General features: G+C 42.5%; 1 protein-coding gene and 1 long non-coding RNA gene across 8 annotated transcripts in view; one reads left to right on the top strand and one right to left on the bottom strand.

Moving 5' to 3' along the window:
* Positions 1-263, bottom strand: part of PRDM10 (PR/SET domain 10) — a 45,758-nt gene extending 45,495 nt beyond the window's left edge. For 3 of the 4 annotated variants that reach the window (XM_049801563.1, XM_049801564.1, XM_049801561.1), the window contains exon 1: positions 65-178. The gene's annotated coding sequence lies outside the window, so the exon portion shown is untranslated. Of the gene's footprint in view, positions 1-64 lie in introns of all 4 variants that reach the window. The other variant, XM_049801562.1, reaches the window with a different exon arrangement.
* On the top strand, positions 218-17,564 carry LOC126039017 (uncharacterized). 4 transcript variants are annotated; one of them, XR_007506156.1, is made up of 5 exons: positions 218-311; positions 7,569-7,709; positions 9,553-9,647; positions 13,259-13,329; positions 14,428-17,564. It is a non-coding gene; the product is annotated as an uncharacterized LOC126039017 (long non-coding RNA). The 4 variants fall into 4 exon arrangements; XR_007506155.1 differs by lacking the exon at positions 9,553-9,647 and having other exon boundaries at positions 13,146-13,329; positions 14,428-14,484; positions 14,779-17,564; XR_007506153.1 differs by lacking the exon at positions 9,553-9,647 and having other exon boundaries at positions 13,146-13,329.
* Positions 17,565-18,308: the final 744 nt, after the last annotated feature.

Here is an 18,308-nt window from a genome sequence, read left to right on the forward strand (position 1 = left end):
CCCCGGCTGGTCCCCGCGGCGCCCCCGGATCGGGCTTCCCTCCCGGACCGTCCCATCGCGTTACCTGAGGGGGTCCCGTGCGGGTGCCGCGTCCCGGCCGCCGCCGCCGGCCCCGCTGCGGCCCCAAACCCCCCCACCTGTCCTCACCTCACAATGGTAGCTGCAGAGCGGGAGGGGGGGCGGCCGCCCGGACCTCATTACCATAATCTGCCTGGCAACAAGCCGTGGCGCCGCACGCTGATTGGCTGAAACGCCTCCTCCCGCGAAGATAGGGCATAAAAGTCCTCAAGAAAAGACTCGGAGGCGGACAGGTCAGGGGGCCGGGAAGGAAGGGGGGGGGGGGAACCCCGATCCACGGGGAGGGGGGGGGGGGGACGGGACCCCTGCCCGGGCCTTTACTCCCCCCCCTTTCGAGTCCGCGCGACCAATCAGAGCGCCGCTCTCATCCCCGCTCCGTTCCGCCGGGGGCCATATCACCAATCGAAGCGCTCGTCTTATCGCGGCGCTCCGCCCCCCCCCTGCTGGGGGGAGAGTGTGTGTGTGTGGAGGGGGGGGGGGAAGAGGCGACAGCGCCCCCTGCTGGGAGGGGCGGGGCAGGGCGGGGCGCCCCCTGCTGGCGGGGAGGAGCGGCCTCCGAGTGACGGGCAGTGATTTATTGGGGGGGGGGGCGCGATCTGTCCCTCTGTGTGTGTCCCGTTCCCCCCCCCCCCCCCTTTTTTTTTTTTTACATGGCAAGGAGGGCTGGGTCCATCTCCTTCTCCCCACTAGATTAAGGAGGTGAAGCCCAAATCTCTCGCCTGGCTGGCGGCCCCGACGCTCTGCGGCTCCCTCGGAGTATAATTGTCCGAAACGGTGTCAAAAACAGCAGTCCAGCGGGTTTTGCTGCCATTTTACTTATACGCTTACAAATTAAAAGCTGAAGCCAGAGCTGTTTGCTGGTCGAGGGTCAGCCCGTGAGGAAACATCCCCAAAAGGGCTCTTTTCTGCCTAAAGGGACCAAGACTGGTTGCTGGTATTTCTTTTTTATCGTGGTTTATGTGTCCGAGTCCTAAATGTCAGCTCAGAGAAGGATAATAATTACTATTGTTCAGAAATTTAACTAATTGGTCATTCCAGTGGGGTTATTGCCATACTTTCATTGCCGCTTATCTTAAAGAGGTGTTTGTATTATGGTGGCATGGAAAAATACCGCTTTTCTTATTCCTTATTTGACATTAGCATACGCTCAGAAAGCTATTTGATCGAATAGTTCAGCAGATAGTTCTTAAATAAGACAATCTCTGTGTTTAGTACCTTTTAAATTTATTCCAAATGGCTTCATGAACTGCATGTGTGCATGTGCCTAATAAACACTGTTCCACTGAAGCGTGGGCAGCAGCAGATTCTGTAACAGGCTATTGTGGCCAATTGACCCAAAATCCAGTAGTAGAGGAAGGGTAAATTTTGGTTAAAGATGAATCACTGCTTTTACAAAAACTGGTTCTGTTCATTTTCTGCCCTAGGAGAGTTAACAAGAGGTCAGATCTTGGTGCAGTTAAGCATCTACTTCTCCACTAGGTCTGTCTTTTTAAAGCCCGATCTAGTCTTTTAAATTAAGAGGTACAGGCGTATATTGAAATCAGCCCCTGTTGTACTGACCCATGCCTTCCATAAGTAATAAAGTTTTTTTTTAAAAAAAAAAAAAAAAAAAAAAAAAGAAAATTTCCCAACTTGTGCTTAGGAACATAGCCTTAAAATGTTAGATATGAAAAGATTTTAAAACTGAAGTGAGCAGAATTAGTTACCAATTAGAAGTTTGTAGGGGTTCGGGGGTTGTTTTCTTCCCCGCCATAATACTTCTTGACTTCTCTGGGCCGTTCTCTTAATTTGAATTATGAGAGTTATGGAGTCAATTTATTCCTCTAACCTATAAAACCAGTTTCAATTTCATTACACTATGCTGAAACGTTAGGATAACAAATAGCACAAGGAAATACATAAGACCAAACAAAACTGCTTTATTTCTCATAAGTCTCAACAGCTATACGTGTTACTTTTAAAAAAAATCAAAGTGTTTTCAGTGTTGTATTTTTATTCGGGATTTCCAAGAATCTCCCTAATGTTTTGAAGACTTACTGGCTCAGGCACAAACACACTATTGTGCCATGTTTTCATGCAGACATGTAGTTCTTCAACTGGGCACAAAACACCGCAGGACCTCAGGACTGTCCTTTCCTGGTATGTGGGTCATACTCCAAAAGTTATTCCACAGGTTGGGGTTTGGGGTTTGTTTTTTTTCCCTTTTAGCTTGGAAAGATCCATTCAGTGCAAGTGTACAGTGGATGCAACAAGCTGCCAGATGCAGAAAAAGCATGCTGGTCTGAATCATCATCTGCAGTATCTGGAATCTGATGTAATGCCTATTGTATTTCCCACATTTAATGTGTTGTTTCTGATGCTCCAGCATGGGCTTTGTTTTTCCAATAGCCTCATGCTGTGAGAGAGAAGCCTTCACGCAAGGTTAAATTTATTTATTTCTAATTTTCATAGTGCAAATAAGCTACATAAAATAATTTCCCCATTCGCCTGTATTGTCTGGAACAGTGCTATAACCCTTCATCAAATACTCCTCCCCCCCTCTCCTATCTCCCGGGTCATCAGATCTGTATCTCCGTCTCTGCATCACCTCATTTGTATACTGCTGTTTCAGCGCTGCCTCTGCCGCATGTGTCCCTTCTTGCCTGTTTTGTCTCTTCCCTTCGGCCACTACAAGGCTCATTTTTCCCGGCCGCAGCACCATGTCCCACATCGAAGCGTGCATACTGACATCCTCCTGGCAAGGGCCCACTTCTCCGTCATTTCAGGCTCCAGGGAGAAAAGCCTACTACAACCCCACCCCTTTTCATTTACTTGCAAATATCTTTTTGACCCAACTCTTTCACTTGAACCTCTTCATTCATTCTCTTCACCTAATAAAACCACTGTCACAAGTGTTTGCCTTATAAACAAGCCTCCTGCGCCTGGACCACAGTCCCCTACAGCTGCTCACCAACCCTCTGGCTTCCAGGCCTCCTAAAAAGCTTTTTTTGGTCTTTTCCTGTCCATACCTCTTTGTTTCTGGTTTTGTTGGGCTTATTTGATTTTTCTTCACGATGTTATCCCATTTTGAGAAGCATGTAGATTAAAACATGACAAAGAAAAACGCTCAAGTGCTGTAAACTCATTTGAGTTATAGAAGCAGATGACGCCTCGCTGGCCCTGTTGACCTCCCGGACTACATCTGTGCATGATAAGTAGGTACTTGCACCTAGATTTCCAAATTAAACGGTGCACGAAATTGGGTTATGCATTGTGGCACCCATCTAACTTCCCTTCTGCAAGTCAGCAGCTGGCTGTGATTTAAAACACCAATCTAGAAGATGGAAAAACTTCAGCTCTCTCCATGTTTCTCTTAGAACCTGCTAAATTATAATGCAGCTGAAATGTAATTACTTTACTTCCTGCCCAGAGAATACAAACCATGGTGAAGGTAGTGATGCGAGTTTACTGGTTTAGAGCAAGCCAACATAAATTTAATTAAAGTGGCCTCATGTAAAACACAGACAAACACAACAGAGTTATCCCGTTCTGGTTCTCAGGGTCATCTCCCTCCCAAAAAAGGTTTAACTTTTTTTTTTTTAAAAAAAAAAAGCAACAAGCCGAATTAATCCCCTTATACTGCAAGGAAGGGTTTGACTAAAAGAAGTTGGGGGATTAGCATGCCTTAATAGCATCTACCTAATCATCTCAAAACTGTAAAGTGGTTTTCCCTAAAATTAGATGCAAAACATGCCATTAGAGAAAGCATTTCATCACATACTGTCACTATTGGCTACCCTTTCACTGATCCATACCCACCCAAATGGTATTTATCCCCAATATTTAAGAAGAAATGTAGGCAACAGGTACAGTAACAAGTGAGGAAACCATTCACATAGCACCCTCCTTCCCCCCCATAACCTTTGCTGTGCATTTGTTAAAAGGTGCATCAAGTCTTCTTAGGAAAAGGGAGCTTTTCAGTTCACTGTGAAAACCTCTTTAGCAAAGCCATGCTGCCATACAGGCATGGGAAAAGCGAGTTCTGGCTCCAAAAATGCCTGCAGGGAAAATACTTTGCCACTCACACACCAGTATCTCCCCGACTCCATTAGAACAATATTTATTAAGGCTGCTGCTGCTTCTGATAGAGTCTTGAGGACTTTGGGTTTAGGAGAAGAGAGAAATCAACCAAGGGCGTTTAGCATTTCACAAGTCTTGCTGTAAACTGCCTGTTTGCAAGCTTTTCCAGGGTGAGAAAGGTATTTTTCATTTTTTTGTGCACAGCTGCTGCTGTGGAGTGCTGGCCCTTAAGCAAGGCAGCCAGGTGGCTGTGGTAGCAGTAAATGCTCCAGCTGACAGGCTACAGCAAGTAAAGGAACACCGATGCACCAGAGTTGTTTTTTTGCATTGCAAGACTTCTTAATTATTGAAGCATTTCCCAGCAATCTGCACTGGACAGATGTAGTTCAACTTCAAATCCAGGTCAACTACTTCTTCATTTGGGATTACTGTTTATTTAGTGCATGCATTTCTTCTCTGGGAAAGATGTTCAACCATGATTAGCCTTACAATATTTCACTGAAAGTACCCAACTTTTTTGGCTGATTTTTCACTCAAGTTCAGTGCCAGCACTATCCAGTTCTGGTTACGTAGAAGCATTGTCATTAGTAGGAAATAATTTGTGCATCATCTGCAAAGTAAACACAGAGGCTATTTGGGTTTCCTCTCCGTTAAGGAAGCTAGAATGACTCAGAAAACTATTAACAATGCTTTTTGATATTTCTGAGTTTGCTAGAAAGTTGTATAAAGGTTGAATATTCTGTTAAAATTGTCTTAGGCATTATAATGAAGGCTTTTAAAAAATTTGTGAACATTTACAGGATTTATAGGATTTTTATCTTTTCTAGAGGCTTCCCAGCCCTGGGAAAAGACTTGTTAATACACATCCCCTTGATAGTTGTTTTCAAAAAAGTGATGATGACATGATAAGAGTCAGTCTTACCCAGCCTCTGCTGGGAAAGAAAGGATCTTTAGAGATACTCATCCTGCTTCTGGATACACCTAGTAGGTAAATAAGAGAGACAACATGGAAAAAAGTTCAGTGATAACTTATGGTAGATGTTTAGACAGCAACCGCATTTAAAAGAAAAAATCATATTTTATGATCTCATTTAGTATACGTGCCAACCATACACTCTGTTTATCTGGGCTGTTTATAGAACAGCAAAACGTAAATTTCCCAGATGGGAAAACTCAAATATCTTCATACATACTGAAAAATAATACTATCTGTCGGATGGTCAGTATTCCCTCCATCCCCAGAATTGAAAAATTAAGATGTCTTACCTTCTCACGAATGTAGGAATTGGTGGGGAGGGGTGGTTCCAAACCACTGAGTCCTCTCCATCACAGACACCACAGTACATGACCTGGGCAGGCTTTCTCTTAGGAAAAACTGAGACTTTTGTTCTTGCAGCCTTGAACAAGAGACTAAAGACATCACTGAAGACAAGGGTGGTGGGGTGGTTTTTTTCCCAAGGCCCATTTCTACTTATTTGTTCTTGTGCCAACACTTTCATGCAGTTTAAATAGGGAACTTTTTTCTTTCTCCAGTGTTTATTCTCCTGATGCATTTATAGACAGCAGTTATATCCTCTCCCAAAGTTTATTTTGTTAGACTATGCAAGCCACGTTTCTTTCATTTTCTCCTGTATAACACATTCCTTATTCCCTTATCTGTCTTACTAGCTCCTCTGCTGTAGTAGGGAAACAGGGCTTTTAAAAAGAAATTTTCCTCTTGCATGATGCATTTTCCAAAGCAGCTTTAGAAGCCCTTATTGATTGTTAAGAGTAAAAAAACTTCCCCTTGGAAGTCTCTAGCTCTCATCCAAAAGTCTGGATCTCCAAAAGCTTGTGAAAGTACTCGGCAGCTACAGGCTCACCCTTCAGCACCTGAACAAGATGAGTAAGGTTTACCTGGAGATGGCAGTCAGGGTCATTTAAAAATCCAGGTCAGCAGGCAAGTTCAAGAGAATGAGGTAGGTTTGAGGTCCAGACAGGAGTTAAATCTGCAGATCATAGCTACCAGCTTACGAGAACAATCGGGATTAGACAAGATCCATGTAGTCACTCACTAAGTCCACAGCCATAAGACCGAGTTAAGATCAAGCTGGGAAGTGAGGTTAGAAATCCATAACCCGGTACAAATAACCCCAAAGTAAAGCGCAACGCTGCCCAAGAGTTAGACAAAGAATATAGTCCCAGGCTCAGCTTAAATAGAGCTCCTGGGCCCACGGGTGGAGGCCCCAGGTGAAGCTGTTCAGGATCAGTAAGATTTATTAGTGGCCTCAGCTCCCTGGCAGGCTGTAATGTTGCTGTTTGGGTGTTGTAGGTAAAGTTTTGTCCCTACAGCAGTCCTGGTTTTAGGCAAAGTAGTTTGCATTTGGTTTTTATGTTCTCAGGTTTTGCTTTAGAGGGTGTTTTGTGCGTCGTGTTTGCTGGACTGTGGTCAATGAAAAACTTGTGGGTCTGTTTCAGAAAAATAGCTTACGATTTTAGAGGAGGTCGTATGCTTAACTTTTTTTCCTTCTGAGGTTTGAATCTTGCCATAATTTCAAGGGGTTTTTTTTGGTTTTCTATCATGACAATAGACCTTTGCAAAGAACAATGCTGCTGAACTTTTCCCACAGCATTCTGGGATTTTTGTGGTGAAAAACAACATTTGCAACGCTGCTGGTGTTGCACTGCAATCAACATCTCCGGCATAGGAGACTGCGGAGTCCTGTTGGAGTACCTGACCCTGCAGTGAGAGCTGTGCGAGCAGACACCGGCAGCAGCGTGGGGCTGTATCGATTTAAATGTTGTTTTGGATTGCATTCAAAATATTTTTGCAGAGCAGTTCTTTGCAGTTGGATGTGTCCTTCAAGAGGATAGTGGTCTCTGTGGCAGAGAAAGGTTTACTTTAGTGACTGATTAGTTTAAAGGAGGGAATGTTTTGAAACTAAACTGAGTTTGAAAGGTAAGTGTATTCTGCCCACGCTATAAACAGATACCTGAACTTTGAAAACAAGTGTCTTAGGAGAACAATAGGTATCAAATGGAGTAAATGTGTAGCCAGTGCCAAGATTTGTCAGTGAGTTCAATGTCGGCTTATCTCTAAAGCTGACAAAAAGAAAATGGTATCATCTGAGACAGCCATTAAGATTGAAGCTGCAGCCTCTGCCCTCGTGCAGATGGCTACAAATGAAAAACTTCTGCTGCCAGCCAGACAGGAAAAACATGAAAATTTGCTGCACAGAGGAAAAGCACAGAGCCGCTGAGAGCAGGGAATTCTGGCAGATCCTCCACTGTGCTTCAGACAAATGACACTGGAGGAGAGATGCAGATACTGTAGGCTGTGAAGAAATAACTTGTCAATTTGTTTCCCCAAAATCTTTTAGTGAACAGAATGTAACCCAATTATTTTGAGCCGGTCTCTTTTTTTATTTTTCCTTTTTTTTTTTTCCTTGCAGGAAGTACTCCTTGTTGTCAAAGCTTGTATGATGTTACTGAGGTGTGCCCGAATGTTACGTATTCCAGGTGTGCCCAGGCCCCTGGCCAGCTTGACCCAAAACAGAGGTGTTTTCTTCAAAGCAGTGGATTTACACAGTAAGGTGAGACCATTCTTTCAAACACAGTTATGACAGTAGTTAGCATTTTTCTGTTATTACAGAGTTGTTCAACTGTTGCTTTGAACTCTTGTAACCTCAGCCTGCATACAGTGGAAAAAAATCAGGATTTGCTTGCCTGAGCATGAGGCTGCAGTTCACAATAAAATATTTGCTGCAGTTTCAGCTGAGTGCTTGCGTGTCCTGCGTCATGTTAGGTTTGCTCTGCCTTAATCTTGCGGGGACCCTTCTTGAGCTTTGTTTCAAGAGTTTTGCTGTCAGAGTAGAATAGATATTTCCCAGTGCTCTAAAAATCCATTTGCTTGGGAAGACTCTCTTTAAAGCTAGTACACTACAGTGGTAGGATCTGGGCTGTGAGTTTTATCAAAGGATCCCACAATTTGACCCCTGATTTTCAAAATTCTCTGAAATTTGCTGCTTAGTGAATTTGCCTGAATAAGAGAGGACCACAGTAACAGCAAGGACATTTCTTAAAGCAAATTTGGAGTCATTTTGATCAAGCGACTTGCCAGCTGCAGGCCCATCCGGTCAGTAGCCAATTTTTACACTGAAATATCTTTTTTGCCACCATGGTGAGATTGTCTTGAAAGTTATTATTTTAGTTGCTGAGGTACTTAGGAAGGCAAAGGACAGTAACACATCTGACTAGGTCATTTTAAACTTCTCGGATCAGTCTGATAAGGCTGAATTTATCTCCCTGGTGAGTTCAGTTTCATCCAAGAATACACTAAGAAGTTGAATGAGCCACTTCACATCCTTGCGGTCTTCCTCAAATGCAAGAGGTTGTAATGAGCCATCTCCTTCTATGTTAATCTGTGTAATGAATTCCAGAGCGTGGCTCCCCTTCTCTGCTGTCTCCTCACTAATTCCCCGCGGAACTTCTAGGAAACGTGCTGCTGCTGATGCCTGTTTTCATTTTTCCCTTCCCAAGTTTGCCCCTTACCTAGTTTTATTTTGACCCATTCACTTTCTCTTATAGTGGTTGCAGAAACCGTAGAAAAAATATTTTACAAAATACTATTTCATTTAATAGAGAGCAACCGCAACACAGCAAAAACACATTAAAGGTGTAATTAAGAGTAAAAGACAATTTGGTATTTCTGTAACACCTGCTGGGGGTTTATCTCCTTTCATAGTCTTTCACCAGGTTTTCTTTAACAGCTGACATGTTGGTTGATAACATAAATACAAAATAAAAATGAATGAAAGAACCCTCTACCGTGCAGAATGCAGGGTTCTTTGATGATTAAATACTCAATAGTGAATCACACGATTGTTGAAAAGCTACTGGCAAGCATTTGAGTCAAAGGCAGAAAAAAGACTTGATGTGTAGGGTGTTTTTCCTTCCCTTACTTTAAAGACACATTTTCACAATGCAAGATCCTTTAATGAGGATAACAACTTACGTAGCTGTAAACTCATTTGATTCTTATTTTTCATTGCTGTACTTTGTGGATGCTTTTTGGTAGATTATTTCCCGCCCTGTGCCAGATGCTGTTTTCATTCACAATGAAGTAATAGTCCTTTGTGAGTGATATCACAGTATTATACCACGGCCCTTATTGTGACTTCTCAAATTTAACGTACTGAAATACATTCTTTGTTGGTTGTTTGGGGACTTTTAGATCTAGGCTTTGATTGAAGTCAGTCTGTAACAAAAAAGAGAGAACAGAGCCCGGAGAACTTGGACAGTATGCAATTTGCAGAAAAACATGGAAACAAAAGAAGGGCAAAAAGGAAAAGTTTGAATATTTGATATAGTCTATTTCTTCTTGTATAGACAGAGGAAAAACTTGAAATAAGACTTGTGTAATTCATTGTTTTTCAGGTTTTGAGAGGGTGTAGGTATTTAATTGCTGACCCTGCCAAGGGATCTACCCGTGTGCCAGCGCTGGGCTCCTGCAGTCGATGCTGGATCAGCAGGTAGCATTGGCCGGGGGAACCTGGGTTGGGGTCTGCTCCTATTTCACACTGCTGCATGTGCTCCAGCTCTGCGCCCACGCACTAAAGCAAGTGTATCCAAATACAAATAATTTCTAGTTCTTCAACTAGATCACAGGGTTAGGCCCTTCTAAACATAGGCTAGAAACTTTGCGGTTCCCTTTTAGACATATGATCCGTGGGTTTCATATCATGAGGATACAGTTCCAACCTTTGCCGGCACCAGGTTTATTAAAATGGGTGTATGTGTTTGTGCCAGTGTCCGTGTGCATAGGAATGAGTTCTTTTGAAGGGTTATGTAAAGGTATATTTTCCAGAAGACAGAACAAATACAGGGAATCCAGTTGAGGTACTTAAGGCCTGATCATGCAAGGAGTGGAGCGCTCTGATTTCTAAATGCAGGTTAGAGCACTTCGCATCCCCCAGTTCTGCGTAAGGTTGTAGGGGTGTGTCTGTGGGGGCACATGCATATGTATGTGTTTAAGCATAGATTGACCTAAGGACATAATTATACATGCTTGTTTTTCCCCCCTTTAGAAGTAAACTGATAATTATGAAAAAGTGAGATGGAAGACATTCCTTTTGAAATTGGTAAGCACGTATTGGTTTAAAAATCTTTGAGTAGACGCTTTTTTGGATAGCTTTTTAGCCATTCCAGTCAACAGAAGAGCTGGCAAACAGGTCTGTCATCCAGCTCTATTTTCAGGAAGCATGGAAAAGGTCTCGTTAGACTTTTTTAACAGAAAAGAGGGAGATATTTATAATACCTGATAGAATATTGATATATTTAAATGTGCTGATATATGAGATTTTAAAAAATAGAAAACGTGGTCAAATTTTGCCCTTGTTATAGTCCACTGAGACTGCAGCAGGTAATATGTTGAGGAAAAATTTAGCCAAAAGCAGTTTTGAGGGAAACTGTTAAAATGCAGATAAATTAAGATGTCTGGCTCACCAGAAGAATCTGTATTCATGTGGCGAATGTTTCGTTACTCATACTGCAATGCTTTCTGAAGTATATTTTTGTATCATCTTTTCCCATTTTAAATTCAGCTCTTAAATCCCAAAAGGGAATTAACTACCAGCCATTTGCATTTTAAAGGGAAAATTCAAACCTCAATGGAGTGCTCTACTTAAGACTCCTTTTATATAACTTAGCCAATGAGCTACATCTCGGTAGAGACCTTAGGGAGTCAACCAAATGACTGAGACAAGGCAGGGAAACCTAGACTTGGAAGAAGCCTTGTAATTTGCTTCATAAAATGCAGAATACGCTGGTATCGGTGTGAAGCTCTCCTGTGAATTGATGTTTTCATTATCTTGGGGCAGAATGCCTTTATTGTTGGGGTGGGCCAGGGGGAAGGCACCTTCAACCTTTGGCAAACTGGGACGGCTAGAGCACAGGCTACTCCTCTCTTGCTGTGCACGAGGGAAAATATCATAGTAAAAAAAGCTGTAAAATAAAAAGAGCAACTTCTAATTCAGCCCTTTGCAAAACATGGGAAATGACAATCGGAAAGTTACAGGAGGAGCAACATGGGTTTTGTTAAAACAGAGATCTCTCGGGTGCTGACTCATCTTCTGAGAAAATGTGATTCAGGAGAGGAATTGAGGGGGCTGTTCTGCCCCTCGGGCCATGGGTTTGGGGGTGGAAGTTGTAGGCGGTCCACTCCTTTCCTCGGAGACATTGGGATTCATCTTCTACTCAGATGTCCTAGTTCCTTTCAGCTGTGTCTTGCTGCATGCCTTTATTGAACTGAAACAGACTTCAAATACATGTATTTCTTTATTTCTTATCACCAAGAGAACCTACATTCTAACTTCTTGCTGCCTTAGTAGCTTGAAAGCTGCAAAAGTACTGCTACTTCTCGTTTTCTTGTGGCCCTCCAAAGAACTGTACTTTTCAAAGGTTATAAAAAAACCAGTGCAGAATATGAAGTTGCTCTCAAATGAGTTTATAAATAAATAGTACTTGAGAGCATTGTCTGTATTTGGGATGTTTAAAAACAAAAAAAGTGTAGAGTGAGGTCTGCAGATATGAATTCCTGTGCCTGGGAATTCCAGAATCCCACTGGTTTCCACCCCCCCCCGCCAACTCTCAGCTGAAGACTAGGCTGCCTATCAGCACAAGACCCTTCAGCTCCTTCCCAAAGCGTGGCCTGGCGAGAGGCACCGGAGGGCAAAGCTGCAGGTCCCCGCAGTACCTGGCGCACAACTCCCTTGTCTCCAGGGTGCGCATTTCAAGAAACTAAAATAAATATTCCTGTGTTGACATAAGAAGAATGACTGGGTGGTTGGGAGCCATCAGGCTTCTAATGATTATTGTAACAGGAAATGTACCTTAATGTTTGTTTAAATAGAATGATGCAAACTGCAGCCGTCTATGCTGATATCAAATTAGAGTGAGGAAGGAGGGAGTTTTTGGTGGAGTTATTTTGCTTTTAAGAGCACCAGAAAAATAAGCACTTAAAAGTATTGGGCAGCTGATGGAAAACAACAGTTCCCAGTAATAAAGCTCTGCAGTATCAGACATGGCATATCTCCTAGACATTTTAAAATTCCTTATTGTCTGTTGCTGTGTCACAAGTTACTTCCTAACACACCCTGTCGCTTGCAAACTGAGTAAGTGCACCAACAAGTGATTGGGGGGGAACGGGGCGGAGAGGGGGGGAATAAAAAGTGACTTCAGTGTGCCATAAAAGAGCTTGTTAGCACAGGTTATTCCATGATGCCTGATGTAACAGGCACTGAATCAGACCTGATTGCAGAGGGAGGGGTAGATTTTTTGTTGTTGAATTGCACTTATCTTCAAAGCTGCTGCAAATGTTTCTAGCTTTATTCAGCAGGACAAGTCCTGAGGTTTTTACGTTTGATGTTGTTCATTGCTGTGCCATTTGTTAAGATGATTTGCTTTTTAATCCACCAATGAATACTGAATGAAGAATTCAATCATGATCCGATCTCTTCTTTTGCTTGCCAGTAACACAAGCCATTTTTATTTTCAATTTTGGGTTTCTTTTACAGTACAGGACAAAAATAAATTATGAGTGGAAAGAAGTTAAAATTGTTCCTCTCAAGCAACTCTCCTGCATCAATGCTTAATCCTTCCATTATGTGTGGTATCATTAATCATTCCGCTGTAATATTTGACACGCACATTTGTGGGACAAATTCAGATCTAATATAAAAGCTGCGATAATACTGACTTATGTGGAACTGGAGCTAATTATAACATATTTGAATTTTCATCTTTCATGAAAGGCCTCTATAAAATGAACAACCTTTCACACCGTTGAAATGAGACTGTCTGAGTGAGACAGGCAAGCAGATGAGAGGAGAGGAAAGAAACTTTGTCCAAGGACAACAGGAGAAATCCCAGCATTGTAATGAGCCCATATCTGTGGAAAATACGCCCAGTTGTTGGTGGATTCTTTTTAATTGTGGGTTGTTTGGTGGGATTTTTTTTTTCTTCTCTTTAAGCTCTCCTAGGGCTTCCCTCCCACAAACTGCACTGCTCGGCTTATTTAAGTGGGAATGGTTTGAACGACTGATCCTGCCATCTTCAGAGACTAAACGACACTTCCGTCTTCAAGGGTGGACTGGAAGAGATGAAGGTGACGGGATGCCTTCAGCCCACTGTAGGAAGATATAAGGATGCAAAAGAGTGAGAATTTACTAAATATTTTCTGCAATTCCTCCCTCCCCCCAGTGTCAGGACTATGCCTTTATTTGTAGACCTTTAGACCCCTTGCTTTTTGAGTTCCGTGTGTCTGATTAAGTGTTTGCTGCAGCTCTTTGCAGAAGCATCAGGCATTATTCTGCCTTGAGATCCTGCCTGTGCCCAAAGCCTCGCACCCATCTGGAGAGAGAAAATGAGCAGCATAAATACTCAGTTTGTATTTTCCAAAAACTGAAGGTTAGCTAAAAAGGTGGTTAGGCTCTTTTCTATTTTTGCATTTGGGATCCTGAATCTGAGTGTGGGCTCATTACTCTATTGAATTATACATTAGAGGTAATTTCCTTTCCTGGATAGTGAATCCTACAGATGTGCAAATCTATTCCAAAAAGGATTGCTTGTATCTTTCAGATGCTGCATTTGTCTTGGGTAGTCTTTCTTTCCAGACAAACAAGCTGTCCAGTTAAATTCATCGTGGTCATTGGTTTTGCCCTCCATCTAGAAAATGAGAGGAGATCCTAGACGTAGCACGTAGCACACTTTCCCGATGCTGGGATTGATACGCAGAGTACTGAAGGAGCAGCGGCTGCCTTTAGCAGCCATGCTCTTGTTGTGCTAGCCTTAAGCATCCTCGATTGATGTATTTTTCATTTTCCAATGCATTGCCACCTTTTCTGTGCTGATGTGCTTCAGCAAAGCAGTAATTTCTAAACTGAAAAGAAGGGGTTATTTTGAAGTTTGCAGTTATGGGAGAGTGAGTATTAATGTTAACAATTGTTTCCTTAACATTCTGTTACACGCTGTAGGCAAGGATCAGGCTGGTTGAGATTAACGCAGCACAACCTGCTGTTTAAATCTTCCCCCGGAAAAATCTCAGAATACCTGCATGAAAGCCAGATTAATGGCACTGTTTGAGGCACAGAACAGAGCAGTAGAAAGATGTCCATCAAGAGTTAAGCACTCATTGATACAATAAAGGGTAGACTTTTCCTCCATTCCTTGCCAAGCCCTTTTAAAGATGTCTTTGAGTAGTAACAGAAAGGCTTGTTGTCCACCACTATTTACTGTGTCACTTCCTTTTCACAGATTCCTATGCTGGTTTTCCTCATGCCTGCAATTACTCCTTTTATCCCTGGTTTTAAGGTACAACTCCACTTACAATGCATCTGTACATACTTATTCCCCATCCTTTCATTTTTCTAAACTTCATTGTATTCCCATAGGAATAGCCTTTCCTTTTTTCTTAAACTCCGGTCTGCCTTGCATTATCTTTCAAGGCCTAGAAGGTCTCTGCATCTTTTCAATTATTCTCTTTCTATGGAACATCTTCATCCTCTGTGTATACCTTAAGCCCAGTTTCTTCAGCAGTTTCCTTCATCTCATTGCTGCTGGACTTTGTACACCTTGTCTGCAATGTGTTGTCCTTTTGAATTACAGATGGAAGACTGAGTTGCAAAACTGCAGGAACCCTAGACTTCCACAAAGAGATTTTGCAGCCAAATATAGATGTCCAGTTCCAGAGCAGGATGGCAACTTTCCCATGTTATTTATGGGTTTTGGAGAAGTATTATTTCCCAAAGGCACTTATGTAGCTGGATGTTGCATTGAGTTTTAGTTGAGTAATAAAAGTTTTGCATTGCTTTATGCCCCTCATACAGCCTTGTTAACAGACAGAGGTCTTGCCCTAAGTGCAGTATGGCTTGTGATGCGTTGTGGCAGTCAACTGTATATCAGTCATGCAAGTTGGGCGGTATAGTTTTTCTAGAAGCGCTGTTTAGTTTTTCTTACATTGCTGAATTGTGCTGGAATAGAGAGTTCTCTTTACTCAAGCCCACCATGTGCTGTCGTAGTTTTCTAAAGTCAGTTTGCATTCTATCTCCTAAAACCAAGGCTGACTCGGCTCTACCTATGCAACCTCTAACTTGCCTGTATCTGACACATGGAGCTAGTATGAATGATATGATCTGCCATTTAAATCTTCAATCAAGTTTTTTAATTAAAAGAGCTGCAAAACATTACGATTCACAGGTTAGATCAATTTTATGCTTTAATTTGTGGAGTTTAGGAGAATGGTGAGAATATTCAAAGACTTTCTCGCTTCTGTGAACTCATCCTCCAGGTACTGGCAGGATTTCAGCACATCAGTTTGTTAAAGTTGCTGTTCCCAGTGACTTTAATGGTACCAGACACATTCCTCACTGACTTCTGTTTGCCCTTTTTATCAAGAGCTTAACATTGCCCTTTCAGGGCACCTTTTTGCAGTCATAAATAGGTTCTTTCTGTTCACACAGTTGTGGTCATGCAAGTGATAATGGGCAGAGATGTTAACTTTGAAATGTTTCTTACAGAATAAGTAGTAGCAGCCAAAGGTGAGGATGAGATTCTCAGTGCTTCCTTAGCACAGATGTACTGGGAAAAGGGCACTAAAAGCCCTGGAACCAAGCATGTAAATGGTAATCTTGGACCGAAATGAAATCTGCCACCTACCTAACAGGGGTGCCAACGGGAAAGGTGTTCCAGGGAATGCCGCAGCCTTACAGCATTCATTCAAAGTGGCACTGTTGTCATAGGCGACAGATAACTACCAGTTCTCATCTGGAATGTATCTATGTCCACAGTAAATTAACCATCACCACCAGGAATGTCAGCATACCTGCAGTTGCGTAACCTGCTGTTCTATGTTGACGAGTACTCATCTGAAAGCAACCACCTCCAAAGCCTTTTCCTGCTGAAAGTGTTTGGATTTTTCCAAGTGCTGGAATCACATTTGCATCGTGCTGGAGACTCTGCCTCAATCTCTCTTCCTCCCTGCCACCTAGCAGCCCCATGAATTCAGTTGCCTTCAGAGCTCTTGATGACCGCCAAGGAAAGAACAAGATCTGGTGGATTAGAACTTTTTTTTTTTGCTGGGACTTTTTTTCCTGGGGAGAACTGATCTCTCTACGAAGGGGACTCTGTTATTCTTCAAATCTTGATTTGTTGCTTGTTTTTTAGGTAGTGAACTGACCACTGATGGTCTCGCTTTTGAAGCGGAATATGCTGCATTGCAGCCTCGTGGCAGGACTTCAGCTCTTACGCGCTGGTGTGTCTTCAGCGTAGTACTAGGAGCAGGCTGTGTTACAGGGGGTGAGAACGCAGCTGAGGTCATACCTCATGCTTATCTGTGAGACTTCTCCAGAAGTTAACAGACTGAAATTGCTTTTTTGGAAAAAATGGAGGGTAACGCTGTTGTAATCGGGGCTGTGTCAGTAAAAATACTCCGAAGTGAATCAGGTATCTGTTTGGTTAAGTCATGCCTGCCTGTGGAGATGCTGCTTTCTTTTGTGTTAACAGCCAATGCCCCACCATAAAGTATTATATCCAAATAGGTTGAGGTGGAGGACTAGGTGTATTCTGGTTGTACTGTTGCTCTGACTGCTGACACGGGCACCATGTGGCTGTGGAAATTCAGACTCTCGTTAGGGCCATCATACTTTGCGTGTCTCTGCACTTAAGACATTTGTGACTCGATTGCAAGAGCTGCTTGGTAACCTGCAGCCAATTACTTCAGTTTCTGCTGTGCCCCAAAAATCAAGTCTTCACACACCCCAAATTAACAAGCCCTTTTTCTTTCTTTTTTTTTTTTTTTTTTTTGGCAGCTGTTTTGCCATGTTAGCTTTCAGAGGGGTTGTGAACATTAATACTCACCAAGCACTATGTAAATATTAAGTATTAAAGGTATATTAATTTTTATAGCACTTTAAATGCTATATAAATTCAACCTCAAATGAAAGCCCCTATCCAAAGATTTATAAAGAGCTTGTACATTTTGGCCTGGGGAGAAGGAAGAATACCTCCTTTTTTAAGAAAAGGGAAAAGCTTAGCTCAGAATCTCCTGTTATTTACTCATGTATTCATATTGCATAATAAAATATTTACATGAAAATCTATCAGTTTTCAGAAAGAACTTGTTCACTCCATTTTCCAACTGAATTTGGCCAAGTTGAAAAGAAAATCGTATATGCCAGAGGAGTGCAGTAAAAGAGATTTAAGGCTTTTCAACTACTATAAAAAAGAGACTGTAATAAGTGACTAGTGGACCAGTCAGCTGTTTTAATTAAAACTGGACTGCTTATTGATCTCTCATACAGATTTACCCCCATCTGCAACATTTCAGCAATCTTCCCTTCAACCATTTCAGAAAATAGCGCTCGTAAGAGACGCTAAAGAATATAGAAGTTGAGAATGGGACTGTTTTATAACTATGCGACATTTTGTACAAAGATGTTTGTTTTTTTAAAATTTGTTTTTATAAATAACATGGTGAAATAAAAACGGAGCCAATGCAAATTTGGCATGGTTGGTTTTAAAGCCAGAAACGTTCCCTTAAGTAGTGGCCCCAGCTGTGGCGCAATATCTGCACTGAAAGAAACTGGTGCCGTGCTCCAGTTGTTCAAAAGAGACCGCAGGCACGGCTGTTTCACGCTGACCGGCGTGCAGACTGGCGAAGGCGATGATGATGATGTGCCAGTTGTTTTAATTAAAGTGTATGGAGAGCTTTGCTGCGTTTACAATGGCTGGCAGCACGCGTGCCATCTTCTCTTCAGGTAGTGCCCGGTGAGCACCCGCCCTCGATTTTGGTGGCGGGATGAAACAACCTATGACTGTCATTCAATAGCTGTATTTTAAGAAAAAGAGAAAAAAAAAAAAAAAAAGCACAACTGCGTTGGTTTTTATTCCAAAACAAGCAGGGCTCGGAGCTTCCTGGTAGTGTCACGGGTCAAGGGTTTTAAGAAATAGGGGATAGCTGTGCAGAGAGTTTTCTTTTTGGATGAGGAAACCGCCCAGCAAACCCTCTCCTCATCGCTGTGGGGGGAGAAGCAACGAGGCCGGAGGGCTTTTAGCCCACAGACGCCCATACAGCCCGCGGCTCTTTAGGCTCCTCGAGGTAAGGCATTTCGCGTGGGCGGTGAATTTCTACAGCAGCC

The sequence above is a fragment of the Accipiter gentilis genome, chromosome 5 (assembly GCF_929443795.1).
Source record: "Accipiter gentilis chromosome 5, bAccGen1.1, whole genome shotgun sequence".
In the NCBI taxonomy this organism is placed as follows: domain Eukaryota; kingdom Metazoa; phylum Chordata; class Aves; order Accipitriformes; family Accipitridae; genus Astur; species Astur gentilis.